The sequence below is a fragment of the Haematobia irritans genome, chromosome 1, assembly GCF_050003625.1.
Source record: "Haematobia irritans isolate KBUSLIRL chromosome 1, ASM5000362v1, whole genome shotgun sequence".
NCBI classification, from domain to species: domain Eukaryota; kingdom Metazoa; phylum Arthropoda; class Insecta; order Diptera; family Muscidae; genus Haematobia; species Haematobia irritans.
The window spans coordinates 50,996,555-51,015,128 of NC_134397.1; the positions used below are offsets into that span (position 1 = coordinate 50,996,555).

Sequence of the window (18,574 nt, forward strand, 5' to 3'; positions counted from 1 at the left end):
GCCATATGTCAATAAGCACACATATTTAATTATAGTTCATTTAAATAATATTTGCCCATTTAGTTGACCACTAAATGTAAATTTACTAAAACGAAAATATTGTTATTCATACAATTTAATGGACGGTTATTTAAATTAGCTCTCTATACTAATGACTGAAATTAATTCAACATTTTGTTTCTGTTTTTTTTATAGAAACGAAAAAAAGATCTCCCAAAATGTCCGAGTAATTAAGATAATCTCAGTTGTATAATTAACGAATCTGATTACGCCCCCGCCCCTTGGCCACCGAGAGTAGTTGAAATTGACTCTATTCAAGGCAGAGGAAACCATTCTAATAATAATTTCAAATCAAGTAAGCACCCACACATTTTTGATAAGATCTCATAAAAATACATAATGACCCCAAAATTAAAGTGAAGAGATGAGTGAACGAAATACAATACCAACCAAAACAAAACAAAAAAAAGAAACGAAAAGTGTAAAAATAAAAGCAAGTATTCCTTAACCCACAATAAATTGTGGACTTTTATGGCTTTGTAAAATTTTAGCTTTGCCCTCACCATTACAATATCCTGCAACTATGCATGTCAATAGCGGGAGAGAGAGAGGGAGCAAGGCTTTCTCTTGTTTTATGTTGGACAATAAAGTTTTGGTGGTTTTTGGCAAAACGAAGAGGGAAGCAGTGGGTGTGAGGGGCTACTATTTATATATGCGAGATTTAACTTTCTACGTTTGCCAGGAAATCGAAATGTAACACTATCGAATAAAGTCCTAAAATAACTCCGTAATAACAAACGATGAATAAAACATCGATAAACATTGGGAATATACCAACATCATCCGGCAATCAAAGAGTGAAACAAATATAGGAAAGAGAGGGTTATTTCAAAGCAATTGTTACAGGGGCCTTAAATGTATAAAAAAAAATCGTTGGAAAATTCATATTCTATAGAAAATTTTTTTCGAAATTGTATTTTGTATAGAAAATCTTTTCCAAATTGTATCTCTATGGGAATTTTCCAAAAAATTTTACTCCTATTAAAATTTGGCTAAAATTGTATTTCTATAGAAAATTTTGTAAAAATTATACTTTTATAGAAAATTTGGTAAAAATTTTATTTCCATAGAAAATTTTTGCAAAATTTTCTTTCTATAGAAAATTTTGTCAACATTTTATTTCTATAGAAAAATTTGTCAAACTTTTATTTCTACAGATTTTTTTTTCTTTTTAATTTTATTTCTATAGGAAATTTTGTCAAGATTTTATTTCTATCGAAAATTTTTCCAAAATTTTATTTCTATAGGAATTTTTGACAAAATTTAACTTCTATAGAAAAAAAATTTTATACAGAATTTTATTTCTACAGAAAATTTTGTCCAAATTTAATTTTTATAGAAAATTTCGTCATAGATTTAGCTCTATAGAAAATTTTTGCAAAATTTTATTTCTATAGAAAATTAATGCAAAATTTTATTTCTCTAGAAAATTTTTCCAAAATTTTATATCTATAGGAATTTTTGCCAAAATTTTACTTCTATAAAAAATTTGGTTAAAATTTTATTTATATAAAATTTTATTTCTATAGAAAATTTCGTCACAGTATTAGCTCTATAGAAAATTTTTACAAAATTTTATTTCTATAGAAAATGTATGCAAAATTTTATTTCTCTAGAAATTTTTCCAAAAAAATTATTTCTATAGGATTTTTTGCAAAATTTTATTTCTATAGAAAATGTATGCAAAATTTTATTTCTCTAGAAAATTTTCCAAAAAATTTATTTCTATAGGAATTTTTGCCAAAATTTTACTTCTATAAAAAATTTGGTTAAAATTTTATTTATATGGAATTTTATTTCTATAGAAAATTTCGTCACAGTATTAGCTCTAAGAGAATTTTTACAAAATTTTATTTCTATAGAAAATTTATGCAAAATTTTATTTCTCTAGAAAATTTTTGCAAAATTTTATTTCAATAGGAATTTTTGCCAAAATTTTACTTCTATAAAAAATTTGGTCAACATTTTATTTATATAGAATTTTATTTCAATAGAAAATTTCGTCACAGTTTTAGCTCTATAGAAAATTTTTGCAAAATTTTATTTCTATAGAAAATTTATGCAAAATTTTATTTCTATAGAAAATTTTTGAAAAAAAAATTTATATAGAATTTTATTTCAATAGAAAATTTCGTCACAGTTTTAGGTCTATAGAAAATTTTTGCAAAATTTTATTTCTATAGAAAATTTATGCAAAATTTTATTTATATAGGAATTTGTGCCAAAATTTTACTTCTATAAAAATTTGGTTAAAATTTTATTTATATAGAATGTAATTTCTATAGAAATTTTTTTCAAAATTTTATTTCTAAAGAAAATTTTACCAACATTATATTTCTAAACACAATTTTGTCAAAGTTTTATTTCTGTAGAAAATTTTTGCAAAATTTTCTTTCTATAGAAAATTTTGTCAACATTTTATTTCTATAGAAAAATTTGTCAAACTTTTATTTCTACAGATTTTATTTTCTTTTTAATTTTATTTCTATAGGAAATTTTGTCAAGATTTTATTTCTATCGAAAATTTTTCCAAAATTTTATTTCTATAGGAATTTTTGACAAAATTTAACTTCTATAGAAAAAAATTTTTTATACAGAATTTTATTTCTACAGAAAATTTTGTCCAAATTTTATTTCTGTAGAAAATTTCGTCACAGTTTTAGCTCTATAGAAAATTTTTGCAAAATTTTATTTCTATAGAAAATTTTTACAAAATTTTATTTCTCTAGAAAATTTTTCCAAAATTTTATTTCTATAGGAATTTTTGCCAAAATTTTACTTCTATAAAAAATTTGGTTAAAATTTTATTTATATAAAATTTTATTTCTATAGAAAATTTCGTCACAGTGTTAGCTCTATAGAAAATTTTTACAAAATTTTATTTCTATAGAAAATTTATGCAAAATTTTATTTCTCTAGAAAATTTTTCCAAAATTTTATTTCTATAGGAATTTTTGCCAAAATTTTACTTCTATAAAAAATTTGGTTAAAATTTTATTTATATGGAATTTTATTTCTATAGAAAATTTCGTCACAGTATTAGCTCTATAGAGAATTTTTACAAAATTTTATTTCTATAGAAAATTTATGCAAAATTTTATTTCTCTAGAAAATTTTTGCAAAATTTTATTTCTATAGGAGTTTTTACCAAAATTTTACTTCTATAAAAAATTTGGTCAAAATTTTATTTATATAGAATTTTATTTCAATAGAAAATTTCGTCACAGTTTTAGCTCTATAGAAAATTTTTGCAAAATTTTATTTCTATAGAAAATTTATGCAAAATTTTATTTCTATAGAAAATTTTTGAAAAATTTTATTTCTATAGAAAATTTTTGCAAAATTTTATATATATAGGAATTTGTGCCAAAATTTTACTTCTATAAAAAATTTGGTTAAAATTTTATTTATATAGAATGTAATTTCTATAGAAAATTTTTTCAAAATTTTATTTCTAAAGAAAATTTTACCAACATTATATTTCTAAAGACAATTTTGTCAAAGTTTTATTTCTGTAGAAAATTTTTGCAAAATTTTATTTCTATAAAAAATTTATGCAAAATTTTATTTCTAAGAAAATTTGTCCAAAATTGTATTTCTACAAGTAGGGAAATCTGTGCCAAAATTTTACTTCTATAGAAAACTTTATTTATACAGAATTTTATTTCTGCAGAAAATTTTGTCCAAATTTTATTTCTACAGAAAATTTTGTCCAAATTTTATTTCTATAGAAAATTTCGTCACAGAAAATTTTTGCAAAATCTTATTTCTATAGAAAATGTATGCAAAATTTTATTTCTCTAGAAAATTTTTGCAAAATTTTATTTCTATAGGAATTTTTGCCAAAATTTTACTTCTTTAAAAAATTTGGTTAAAATTTTATTTATATAGAATTTTCTTTTTCTAGATAATTTTGTCAAAATTTCATTAATTTGGAAAATTTTGCAAAGTTTTATTTCTATAGAAAATTTTGTCAAAATTTTAATTCTGTAGAAAATTTTGTAAAATTTTTGTTTATTTAGAAAATTTTTGCAAGATTTTATTTCTATAGAAAATTTATGTAAAATTTTATTTCCATAAAAAATTTTGTTAAAATTTTATTTATATAAAACTTTATTTCTAAAGAAAAAATTTTTTAAAATTTTATTTCTATAGAAAATGTTATTTCTATGGAAAATTTTGTCAAAGCTTTATTTCTATAGAACATTTTTGCCAAACTTTATTTCTATTGAAAATTTTTCCTAAATTTTATTTCTATAGAAAATTTTGCCAAATTTTATTTCTATTGAAAATTTTTCCAAAAATTTATTTCTACAGAAAATTTTAATAAAATTTTATTTTAATAAAAATTTTTACCAAAATTGTAATCTTACAGAAAATTTGGTTAACATTTTATTTCTATAGAAAATTTAACCAAAATTTATTTGGAGAGAAATGATAGAAAATGTAAAACGGAATGAGTATTATAATGCATGCGTTGATGCTTCCAACTCGCAATTTCATGACCTATAAACACGATTAAAACATAATGTAACTCCACTACTTATAGGAAATAACAGTACTCGCGCCTCCAGTTTGATTATAAGAGCTAGAAGCGGCTTACTAAACCTTAACTCTCGTTGCTTCAGAAATAATACTGACGGCTTATGTAGTATTTGTAATATGAACGAATCGGAAAATACCCATCACTTTATTGGGAGATGTCCGATATACAAAGATTTAAGAGTGTCCTTTTTTGGTAAGCAGTTCCTCATGGAAAATGAGGTTGTAGATATATTAAATGGCACGAATATTACTTCACTTTATAATTATCTTGAACATTCTATTAAATACAGAAACTTGATTGTAAATGAATATAATCTTTGAAAACAATATAATATCTCTGTATACATAATAGGCAAATAGCTATTATGCTATGCCTTTCCAAATATATATATATATGTATGTACACTTTTCATAAACTTTATTCGCAATTGAATTTATAAATGCATGTATATTAAATAAATAAATAAAAATAATAATAAAATTTCTATAGAAAATTTTTACAACATTTTATTTCTATAGAAAATTTTTGCCAATTTTGTTTCTATAGAAAATTTTAGCAATCTTGTATTTCTATAGAATATTTGGTCAAAATTGTATTTCTATATAACTTTTTTCAATTTTTTTTTCTATAGAAAATTTAACTAAAATTTTATTTCTTTAGAAAATTTGGTCTATATTGTATTTCTATAGAAAATTTGGAAAAAAATTTATTTGTATAGAAAATTTGGTTAAAATAGTATTTGTATAGAACTTCTATAAAAAATTTGGTTAAAATTTTATTTATATAGAATTTTATTTCTATAGAATTTTTTTTTTCAAAATTTTATTTCTAAAGAAAATTTTACAAACATTATATTTCTAAAGAAAATTTTTCTATAGGAATTTTTGCCAAAATTTTACTTCTTTAAAAAATTTGGTTAAAATTTTATTTATATAGAATTTTCTTTTTATAGAAAATTTTGTCAAAATTTCATAGAGTTGGAAAATTTTGTCAAAATTTTTATTTCTATAGATAATTTTTTCAAAATTTTAATTCTGTAGAAAATTTTGTAAAATTTTTATTTCTATAGAAAAATTTTGAACGATTTTATTTCTATAGAAAATTTATGCAAAATTTTATTTCTATAGAAAATTTTGTTAAAATGTTCTTTATATAAAATTGTATTTCTAAAGAAAATTTGTTTAAAATTTTATTTCTATAGAAAATGTTATTGCTATGGAAAATTTTGTAAAAGTTTTATTTCTATAGAAAATTTTGCCAAATTTTATTTCTATTGAAAAATTTTCCTAAATTTTATTTCAATAGAAAATTTTCCAAAATTTTATTTCTATAGAAATTTTTCCAGAATTTTTTTTTTCTACAGAAAATTTTAACAAAATTTTATTTCAATAAAAATTTTTACCAAAATTGTAATCTTATAGAAAATTTGGTTAACATTTTATTTCTATAGAAAATTTAACCAAAATTTATTTCTATAGAAAATTTTTGCAACATTTTATTTCTATAGAATATTTTTGCCAATTTTGTTTCTATAGAAAATTTTAGCAAACTTGTATTTCTATAGAATATTTGGTCAAAATTGTAATTCTATATAAGTTTTGTCAATTTTTTTTTTTCTATAGAAAATTTAACTAAAATTTTATTTCTTTAGAAAATTTGGTCTACATTTTATTTCTATAGAAAAATTGGAAAAAATTTTATTTATATAAAAATTTTGGTTAAAATAGTATTTCTATAGAACTTCTATAAAAAATTTGGTTATAATTTTATTTATATAGAATTCTATTTCTATAGAAATTTTTTTCAAAAATTTATTTCTGAAGAAAATTTTACCAGCATTATATTTCTAAAGAAAATTTTTCTATAAGAATGTTTGCCAAAATTTTACTTGTTTAAAAAATTTGGTTAAAATTTTATTTATATAGAATTTTCTTTTTATAGAAAATTTTGTCAAAATTTCATTGGTTTGGAAAATTTTGTCAAAGTTTTATTTCTATCGAAAATTTTGTCAAATTTTTATTTCTATAGAAAATTTTTGCAAGATTTTATTTCTATAGAAAATTTATGCAAAATTTTATTTCTATAGAAAATTTTGTTAAAATTTTATTTATATAAAACATTATTTCTAAAGAAAATTTGTTTAAAATTTTATTCCTATAGAAAATGTTATTTCTATGGAAAATTTTGTCAAAGTTTTATTTCTATAGAAAATTTTTGCCAAATTTTATTTCTATTGGAAAATTTTCCTAAATTTTATTTCTATTGAAAATTTTGTCAAAATTTTATTTCTATAGAAATTTTTACAGAATTTTTTTTTCTTTTAACAAAATTTTATTTCAATAAAAATGTTTACCAAAATTGTACTCTTATAAAAAATTTGGTTAACATTTTATTTCTTTAGAAAATTTAACCAAAATTTATTTCTATAGAAAATTTTTGCCAATTTTGTTTCTATAGAAAATTTTAGCAAACTTGTATTTCTATAGAATATTTGGTCAAAATTGTATTTCTATATCAGTTTTGTCAATTTTTTTTTCTATAGAAAATTTAACTAAAATTGTATTTCTTTAGAAAATTTGGTCTACATTTTATTTCTATAGAAAATTTGGAAAAAATTTTATTTATATAAACATATTGGTTAAAATAGTATTTCTATAGAACTTTTCCAAAATTTTATGTCAATAGAAAATTTTTGCAAAATGTTATTTCTATAGAAAATTTAACTTGAATACTCGGGTATTATATGCTTCTACAATGTCTAGAAAATCCATAATTGTTCATTCATGTTCATAAAACATATGATGTAATGAGATAATTTAAAATTTTGGAAAAAGTTCTATAGAAATAAAATTTTGGATAAATTTTCTATAGAAATAAAATTGTGCAAAAATTTCTACAGAAATAAAATTTTGACAAAATTTTTTATAGGAATAAAATATTTTAAAAATTCGAGTATTCGAGTTCAATAATAAAAGCACTGCCAATTTTAAATGTTGATCAAGATATAGGCGCATTTAGTACTACGAGACGTTCTGTAACAACTATACCTCGAAAGAATTTCCTTCTTGAAAAAATTTAACACGTCATTGGTTTACAAAAAAAAAAAATCGAAATGTTTTATGAAAAGCTATCGTACTGCTGATCAAAAATCCATAACTTTAGTGAATAATGTACGATGAATAATTTCAAACAATGTACGTACAAATAACGATAACTAAGTGATAAAAATGTGCTTTACCCAGATGCTGTTTCACAAGTTTTGAGAGCAAATTTTATAGATACCATTGGATATATCACCAAAAAGAGCCATCCGACTATCTTCCAAATGCGTGAATGAGAATTGTCGAGCTGTAACCTAACCTAAGGCCTTCAACTTGTTCCATAATATCCTTTTGTTAAACCTCAAATGTAATACAAATATTTCTCAACTTATGAATAAATATGCATATAAATTTCTATCACATCTATTATGGTGAATAAACATAAATAGGCGACATCTGACTGTTTGCAAATGGCTACCCAAAGAAAACAAAGAACCTACAGAAAAAAAACACCAACAACAACTGCAAAACCTAAAACTAAAGAAGGGTTGTGAAAGAGAAGTGTTCTCAATAAACCTCATAACGAACCGCCTCCTTATGATGATATTCAACAATAAAGTGGTTATGGTAAAAGCAAAAAAAAAAAATTTACATCGTTTACACCCAAGAGCAACGACAATCAGATCAGGCCAAAATAGTTGTACTATGTTGAGTACTCTACCACTACGAGAATACCACTACAAATTGGCACAGCCACAAAACAGTAGTTTGTAGTAGTTAGGAAGCATTGATTAATAAGAAGAAATAGTTTTTTTTTTTTCAATAAATTCTAAATTTCCATGTCGATGCATTGAAGAATATCGCATAAAAAATATCACATTTGAGATGATTTAAAATTTAAAATTTGTATGTTTAAATAGGAACTGGTTTTCATTTCTATAGGAAATTTTCGCAAAAAAATTATATTTTTAGGAAATGTTGTCAAAATTTCATTCCTATAGGAAATTTTCGCAAAAATTTAATATTTTTAGGACATGTTGTCAAAAAGTAATTTATGTCAAAAAATTTGTGAAATTTCATTTCTATAGCATTTCTGCATAAATTTTGTCAAAATTTCGTTTCTATAGCAAAATTTTTCAAAATTTCATTTATATAGGAAATTGTGTCCAAAATTTCATTTCTATAGAAACTTTTTTCAAAATTTTATTTCCATACAAAATTTTGTCAAAATTTTATTTTTATAAAAAATTTTGTCAAAATTTCATTTCTGTAGGAAAATTTTTAAACCCTTCCTTTTTATAAGATTTTTACAAACTTTAATTTGTATAGGAAGTTTTATATAATATTTTATTTCTATAGAAAATTTGGTCAACATTTTCATTTCTATAGGAAATTTTTGTAAAATTTTATTACTATATTTCATGTTAGCCTGATACCGAAACAGGCAATTGATGTCCAAATGCATTATATCTAATTATACAATTATTTTCCGAGCTTTATGGACAGATATAGATTAAGGAACATGGTTAATAGAGCCATTGAAAAGAAAACGCCAGATACAAATCTATACACGCCTGGATTGTACATGTTTCGGTTCGGGCGAATGAACCTTTCCACAGCCTTTAGTATAGATCTGGCTGGGAGAGATAACTCAATTTTGGCCCCTTTATGCTAACTCCTTATGGAGAAAACATTTGGGAATATTCCTCTTACAAACTGAATCATCTTTTCTCCCACTGTACATCATCTTTTCATATAACTTACAAGTCCCTTAATCTTATTATACCATGCGCCACACTGTGGAACAGGGTATTATAAGTTAGTGCATATGTTTGTAACACCCAGAAGGAGACGATATAGACACATGGTGTCTTTGGCAATAATGCTCAGGGTGGGTCCCTGAGTCGATATAACCATGTCCGTCTGTTGAACAGGGTATTATAAGTTAGTGCATATGTTTGTAACACCCAGAAAGAGACGAGATAGACACATGGTGTCTTTGGCAATAATCCTCAGGGTGGGTCCCTGAGTCGATATAACAATGTCTGTCTGTCCGTGAACACATTTTTGTAATCAAAGTCTAGGTCGTAGTTTTAGTCCAATCGACTTAAAATTTGGCACAAGTATGTGTTTTGGCTCAGAATAGAACCCTATTGATTTTGGAAGAAATATGTTCAGATTTTGATATAGCTCCCATATATATATTTCGCCCGATATGGACTTATATGGCCCCAGAAGCCAGAGTTTTACCTCAATTTGGTTGAAATTTGGCACTAGGAGTACAATTAGTAGTGCAGTCAAGCGTGCTAAATTTTATTGAAATCGGTTCAGATTTAGATATAGCTCCCATATATATAGTTCGCCCGATTTACACTCATATGACCACAGAGGCTCATTTTTTTTTTTTTTTGCTCCGATTTAGTTGAAATTTTGTACAAGGAGTAGAACTGGCATTGTAGCTATGCATGCCAAATTTGGTTGAAATCGGTTCAGATTTAGATATAGCTCCCATATATAGCTTTACACTCATATGACCACAGAGGTCAATTTTTTGCTCCGATGTAGTTGAAATTTTGCACAGTGAGTAGAATTGTAGCTATACGTGCCAAATTTGGTTAAAATCGGTTCAGATTTAGATATAGCTCCCATATATATGTTTTTCTGATTTCGACAAAAAAGGTCAAAATACCAACATTTTCCTTGTAAAATCGCCACTGCTTAGTCGAAAAGTTGTAAAAATTTTCCTAAACTTCTAATACATATACATCGAGCGATAAATCATAAATAAACTTTTGCGAAGATTCCTTAAAATTGCTTCAGATTTAAATATTTCCCATATTTTTTAGTAACATTGTGTTCCACCCTAGTGTATTAGCCGACTTAAATTTTGAGTCTATAGATTTTGTAGAAGTCTATCAAATTCTTCCAGATCGAGTGATATTTAAATGTACGTATTTGGGACAAAAACCTTTATATATAGCACCCAACACGTTTGACAGATGTGATATGGTATCGAAAATTTAGATCTACAAGGTGGTGCATGGTATAATATAGTCGGTCCCGCCCGACTTTAGACTTTCCTTACTTGTTATACCCTGCGCCACACTGTGGAACAGGGTATCATAAGTTAGTGCATATGTTTGTAACACCCAGAAGGAGACGAGATAGACACATGGTGTCTTTGGCAATAATGCTCAGGGTGCGGCCCTGAGTCGACATAACCATGTCCGTCCGTCCGTTCGTCCGTCTGTCTGTGAACACATTTTTGTGATCAAAGTCTAGATCGCAATTTAAGTCCAATCGCCTGCAAATTTGGCACATGTTCCTAATTTGGGTCAGAATAGAACCCTATTGATTTTGGAAGAAATCGGTTCAGATTTAGATATAGCTCCCATATATATCTTTCGCCCGATATGCACTAATATCGACCCACCAGCCAGAGTTTTATAAAGGATTTGCTTGAAATTGTGTACAAACATAACACTTAGTCGTATAGTCAAGTGTGCAAAATTTGATTGAAATCGGTTCAGATTTAGGTATAGCTCCCATATATATCTTTCGCCCGATATGGACTTATATGGCCCCAGAAGCCAGATTTTTCGGCCGAATTTGGTTGAAATTTTGCACAAGGAGTACGTTTAACAGTATCGTTAAGTGTGTTAAATTTTGTTAAAATCGGTTCAGATTTAGATATAGCTCCCATATATATCTTTCTCCCGATATGGACTAATATGATCTCAAAAGCCAGAGTTTTGTCCTGACTTCAAATTTTGCACAAGCGGTACTTTTAACGATACTATTGTATGTGCCAAATATGGTCAAAACCGATTCAGATTTAGATATAGCTCCCATATATATCTTTCGTCCGATTTGAACTTATGTGGCCTCAAAATCCAGGGTTTTCCCGTGATTTGCTTCAAATTTCGCACAAGGAGTACGTTTAGTAGTATCGGTAATTGTGCCAAATTTGGTTGAAATCGGCTCAGATTTCGATATGGCTCCCATATATATCTTCCATCCGATTTGCACTCATAAGACCAGGGGGCCAAAGTTATACTCCCATTTACGTGAAATTTCGCATAGATAGCAGAATCATTATTCTAACTAAAGGGTGATACGGTCAAAATTTGGTCAATATAAACTTGACGTATTTCTTTCAATTTTGCATTTAAAAAACACCCCTGAACACCCCCTCATTTTGAAGGTGTGTGTGTAGAATGTTGCTCCTATTTTGATTTTGGAATTCACTCTTCAGTTGTCAAAATGCCGTCCAAGCAAAAAAAGCAGCGCATCAAAATTTTGCTCGCACATCGCGAAAATCCGAGCTACTCGCACGCAAAGCTGGCAAAATCGCTAAAAGTTACCAAATCAACCGTTACAAATGTAATTAAAGTGTTTGGGGAACATTGGTGGCTGTCGAAGTCTGGATCGGGGGGAAATCGAAAACCGGAAGCCGATGAGACGACAAAGAGAGTTGCCGGTAGTTTCAAGCGAAACCCTAAACTCTCTCTCCGAGATGCCGCAAATAAGCTGGGTGTATCGTGTACAACCGTGCATTGAGCCAAAAAACGAGCCGGACTATCGACTTACAAGAAGGTAGTGACTCCAAATCGCGATGATAAACAAAATACGACGGCCAAAGCGCGATCCCGGAGGCTGTACACGACGATGCTGACGAAGTTTGATTGCGTGGTAATGGACGACGAAACCTACGTCAAAGCCGACTACAAGCAGCTTCCGGGACAGGAGTTTTATACGGCAAGAGGAAGGGGAAAGGTGGCAGATATTTTCAAGCACATAAAACTGTCAAAGTTCGCAAAGAAATATCTGGTTTGGCAAGCCATATGTACCTGTGGCTTGAAAAGCAGCATTTTCATAGCTTCCGGGACTGTCAACCAAAAAATTTACGTGAAAGAGTGTTTTAATAAACGTCTGCTGACTTTCCTGACGAAAAACACGGTTGTTCCGTACTGTTTTGGCCGTGTGGTAATGGACGACGAAACCTACGTCAAAGCCAACTACGAGCAGCTTCCGGGACAGGAGTTTTATTCGGCAAGAGGAAGGGGAAAGATGGCAGATATTTTCAAGCACATAAAACTGTCAAAGTTCGCAAAGAAATATCTGGTTTGGCAAGCCATCTGTACCTGTGGCTTGAAAAGCAGCATTTTCATAGCTTCCGGGACTGTCAACCAAAAAATTTACGTGAAAGAGTGTTTGAATAAACGTCTGCTGCCTTTCCTGAAGAAACTCGGCTGTTCCGCACTGTTTTGGCCGGATTTGGCATATTGCCATTACGGTAAAAAGGCCATGGAGTGGTACGCCGCCAACAACGTACAACAAAAACCAAGGACAAGAACCCTCCCAACACGCCAGAGCTGCGCCCAATTGAGAAATACTGGGCTATTGTCAAGCGGAACTTAAAGAAGACTAAAAAACTGCTAAGGACGAGCAGCAGTTCAAGGCAAACTGGCTTTCTGCGACGAAGAAGGTGGACAAGGTGGCTGTACAAAATCTGATGGCAGATCTCAAGCGTGAGACCCGGCAATTCGGATTTGGAAAAGCGATTTTTCCTGAATTTTATACTAATTGAACTTGAAAAAGAAATTTAATTTGATTTTTTAAATAAACGATTTCACCGATTTACACGGGTTTTCCCTTGACCAAATTTTGACCGTATCACCCTTTATGTATATGTTTCATCCCTGGGTGTTAGCCGATTAAATTTTTAATTCTAGCGATTTTGTAGAAATTGTCTCCAAATCGTTTCAGATATAAATATTTGTATATAGGAATATACATTTTGATAATAACTCCCCACAAATTTGAAGGAGTTGATATGGTAACACAAATTTTGGTCTACATAACGGTGAAGGGTATAATATAGTCGGCTCCGCCCGACTTTAGACTTTACTCACTTGTTTTTTAATAACATTGTGTTCCACCCTAGTGCATTAGCCAACTTAAATTTTGAGTCTATAGATTTTGCAGAAGTCTATCAAATTCTGTCCAGATCGAGTGATATTTAAATGTATGTCTTTGGGACAAAAACCTTTATATATAGCACCCAACACATTTGACGGATGTGATATGGTATCGAAAATTTAGATCTACAAGATGGTGTAGGGTATAATATAGTCGGCCCCGCTCGACTTTAGACTTTTCTTACATGTTATATTTTAAGAAGAGTTTGTTTTGAGGATATATCTTATCGTTCTCGGTAGAGGATATATACAATTCAGCTTGTCCAAATGTTCATACCCAAGGACTTATTACTGCGCTAAAATTCGTATGTGTCTTTTTCAAACAACACAAATTTCCCATGATGCCAATACTTAATGGTTAAATAGTCTATGGAGTTTTACCAATTGATCTTAACCACTGTTCATCGACACTACATCTCATCACATATGAAAAGTAAACAGGCAAACGAATATTTTGTTGAACAAAAGTTCAATGGAAACTTTTCATAATACCAGAGGCTAAAGAAGAAAGTATGAGAGTAAGTGTATGTGTGTGTGTCTGTTTGTGTAACAATGTCTCACATAAACTCACTATGCCATTTTTACCATCACACAATGAGAAAATCTACGAGTATGCAACTGTAGGTCTGTGAGCTTGTGTATCAGTTTGTGTATGTGTGTGTGTGTGCGTTGAACATTTATGTTGAGGTAGCTGGGTATCTCTGTAGTATTGTCTACATACAAATCTACACTATGGTACAGTTTATACATATTAAGATACACATATACATAATGGTATACAAATATTGGTGTGTATGGTGTATTTGGTATATGCGCGCACACACACACAAATATTTTCATAAGTATACTCGTACATTTATATGTATGTATGTGTGCGTGTTGGTGCATTGCCTGGTCTTATATTGTATCTATCTGTTCAATAATAGGTTATAGTACACTGAAGGTTTTTTATTTTTTTCAAATACCACTGACGCAGTAAAAATACAAATATACCTCAGTGGACAAATATTGCGACATTGTTATATCGACATGTGTACTTGAATGCCTGCATCTGAATATAAATGTGTGTGTATGTGTGAGAATGTTTTCTCTTGCATTGTCTATGTACACAATATGCAACATTTTCCATATACGAAACGAATAAAATAAAAAAAAATCCACTTTTAAAAACATTCAGTGAAAACTACGTAAATTGAAGGATATTTGCTGGAAATTCGATAAAAGAATGAATGAACAAACGCTATTGAAACGAGAAAACAAACAAAAAAATGAGCATTCGAAAGCTTTTTAAGCAAAAAGAAGCATGTATATATTTCTGCTACATTAGTTTGGAGACATTTTTTGTACATGGGATTTGCATTATTTCATTTTCTTTGCTATTTATTGGAAAACAAAAATAAATTCCCTCCCCCCCCAAAAAAAAAATTGGACACTTTTATATCTCTCATTACTTTATTACTTACCTTTAGAGCAAGAAGAATTTGAAATATGACTTCAAGGTTGTACGATATTTTGTCCTGAAAATAAAAAAGAATAATTTAAGTATTTTTTTGCATTAAAAATTAACTAGAAATTGTGCATTAATTTTCTATAGAATTCTTGAGGGTGTAGAAATAGTGATGGAAAATTTGACTTTTTGCACCCTGCTACACGAAGATAAGAAACATGATTGTCAGGATCATAGTTGAATAGAAACATGACTGCAGCTTCTTTTTTGTGGACACCACAGTGAAAAATATATTTTCGTGAGGCCAAAGATTTTATGTCTTTAAAATACGAATGTAAATTTTGCTTAGCGTAGAAGACACATTTTTTTGCCCAAACAATCTTACCAGGTATACCGATATGAAGTGAGCGTCAAGATACAAATGTATCGATAGGCAACATTTGTTATGAACGAGACTTTATTTTTATACCCTCCACCATAGGATGGGGGGTATATTAACTTTGTCAATCCGTTTGTAACACATCAAAATATTGCTCCAAGACCCCATAAAGTATGTATATTCTGGGTCGTGGTGCGTCGTATGGGTCGTTCTAGCCATGTCCGTCTGATGAAATCATGCAAACTTCCGAACAACACAAGTTGTCGACTTGAAACTTTACAAAAGTAGTTGTTCTTGATGTAGGTCAGATGGTATTGCAAATGGGCCATATGGACAACTTTTGCGTATGGCCGCCATATAAACCGATACCCAGATTTGGCTTGCGGAGACACAAACAGAATCAAATTTCATCCGATCCGGCTGAAATTTGGAACATGGTGTTGGTATATGGTCTCTAACAACCATGCCAAAATTGGTCCATAATTATATATAGCACCCATATAAACCGATCCCCAGATTTGGCTTGCGGAGACACAAAAAGAATCAAATTTCATCCGATCCGGCTGAAATTTGGAACATGGTGTTGGTATATGGTATCTAACAACCATGCAAAAATTGGTCCATTTCGGTTCATAATTATTTATAGCCTCCATATAAACCTATCCCCAGATTTGAACTCTGGAGCCTCGAAGAGAAGCAAATTTCATCCAATACGGTTGAAATTTGGTACGTGGTGTTAGTATGTGGTCTCTAACAACTATGCCAGAATTGGTCCATATCGGTTCATAATTATCGGTTCATAATAATTTGTCAAAAGGTTATTTCTATAGAAAATTTTGTCAAGATTTTATTTCTGTAGAAAATTTTGCCAAAAATTTTATTTCAATAGAAAATTTTGTCAAAATTTTATTTTTATAGAAAATTTTGTCAAAATTTTAATTCTATAGACAAATTTGTTAAAATTTTATTTCTATAGAACATTTTGTCAAAATTTTATTTCTATAGAAAATTTTGCCAAGAATTTTATTTTTATAGAATATTTTGTCAAAATTTTATTTCTATAGAAAATTTTATCACAATTTTATTTCTATAGAAAATTTTGCCAAAAATTTTATTTCTGTCGAAAATTTTGTCAACATTTTATTTCTCTCGAAAATTTTGTCAACATTTTATTTTTATAGAAATTTTTGTCAAACATTCATTTCTATAGAAAATTTTGTCAAAATTTTATTTCTATAGAAAATTTTTTCAAAATTTTATTTCTATCGAAAATTTTGTCAAAATTTTACTTCTGTCGAAAAATTTGTCAAAATTTTGTTTCTGTAAGAAATTTTGTCAACAATTTATTTCAGTAAAAAATTTTGTCAAAATTTTATTTTTATAGAAAATTTTGTCAAAACTTTATTTTTATAGAAAATTTTGTCAAAAATTTTATTTCTATAGAAAATTTTGTCAAAATTTTATTTCTATAGAAAATTTTGTCAAAATTTTATTTCTACAGCAAATTTTGTAAAATTTTATTTCTATAAAAAATTTTGACAAAAATTTTATTTCTGTCGAAAATTTTGTCAAAATTTTATTTCTATAGAAAATTTTGCCAAGAATTTTATTTTTATTGAAAATTTTGTCAAAACTTTATTTTTATAGAAAATTTTGTCAAAAATTTTATTTCTATAGAAAATTTTGTCAAAATTTTATTTCTATAGAAAATTTTGTCACAATTTTACTTCTATAGAAAATTTTGTCAAAATTTTATTTCTATAGAAAATTTTGCCAAGAATTTTATTTTTATAGAAAATTTTGTCAAAACTTTATTTTTCTAGAAAATTTTGTCAAAAATTTTATTTCTATAGAAAATTTTGTCAAAAATTTATTTCTATAGAAAATTTTGTCACAATTTTACTTCTATAGAAAATTTTGTCAAAATTATATTTTTAAAGAAAATTTTGTCAAAATTCTATATCTATAGAAAATTATGTCAAAATTTTATTTTTATGGAAAATTTTGTCAAAATGTCATTTTTGTAGAAAATTTTGTGAAAAGTTTTATTTCTGTCGAAAATTTTGTCAAAATTTTATTTCTATAGAAAATTTTGTCAAAATTTTATTTTTATAAAAAATTTTGTCAAAATTATACAATTATTTTTCGAGCTTTATGGACAGATATAGATTAAGGAACATGGTTAATAGAGCCATTGAAAAGAAAACGCCAGATACAAATCTATACACGCCTGGATTGTACATGTTTCGGTTCGGGCGAATGAACCTTTCCACAGCCTTTAGTATAGATCTGGCTGGAAGAGATAACTCAATTTTGGGCCCTTTATGCTAACTCCTTATGGAGAAAACATTTGGGAAATTTCCTCTTACAAATTGAATCATCTTTTCTCCCACTGTACATCATCTTTTCATATAACTTACAAGTCCCTTAATCTTATTTTTATTTCGTTTTGTTACATAGTAATGCAACAACACGAAATTTATTTTTAGAAAGCTAATTTGTTAGAATTCACCTAAGTGGTGAACAGTCGAACAGTCACCTAAGTGGTGAACAGTCGCCCGAACCGAAACATGTACAGTCCAGGCGTGTATAGATTGGTATCTGGCGTTTTCTTTTCAATGGCTCTATTAACCATGTTCCTTAATCTATATCTGTCCATAAAGCTCGAAAAATAATTGTATAATTAGATATAATGCATTTGGACGTCAATTGCCTGTTTCGGTATCAGGCTAACATGTAATATAATAAGCAACGATGAGCCCGTCGTAAAACTAGGAAAAACACGACTAATGTACGCGTTAGAATTGTTGTTGTATCCTGGAAACCAGTTTCTGTTAATTGTCATATGTTGTAGTTGACTGTAGAAACAATAAGCATTGTTCGACTGTTCACCACTTAGGTGAATTCTAACAAATTAGCTTTCTAAAAATAAATTTCGTGTTGTTGCATTACTATGTAACAAAACGAAATAAAAATAAGATTAAGGGACTTGTAAGTTATATGAAAAGATGATGTACAGTGGGAGAAAAGATGATTCAATTTGTAAGAGGAAATTTCCCAAATGTTTTCTCCATAAGGAGTTAGCATAAAGGGCCCAAAATTGAGTTATCTCTTCCAGCC

The 18,574-nt window shown here is 27.9% G+C and overlaps 1 protein-coding gene across 2 annotated transcripts in view; it reads left to right on the forward strand.

Moving 5' to 3' along the window:
• Positions 1-201: 201 nt before the first annotated feature.
• LOC142220904 (kin of IRRE-like protein 1) overlaps positions 202-18,574 on the forward strand; it is a 307,459-nt gene continuing 289,086 nt past the window's right edge. For both annotated transcript variants that reach the window (XM_075290317.1, XM_075290318.1), the window contains exon 1: positions 202-355. The gene's annotated coding sequence lies outside the window, so the exon portion shown is untranslated. The remainder of the gene's footprint in view (positions 356-18,574) is intronic.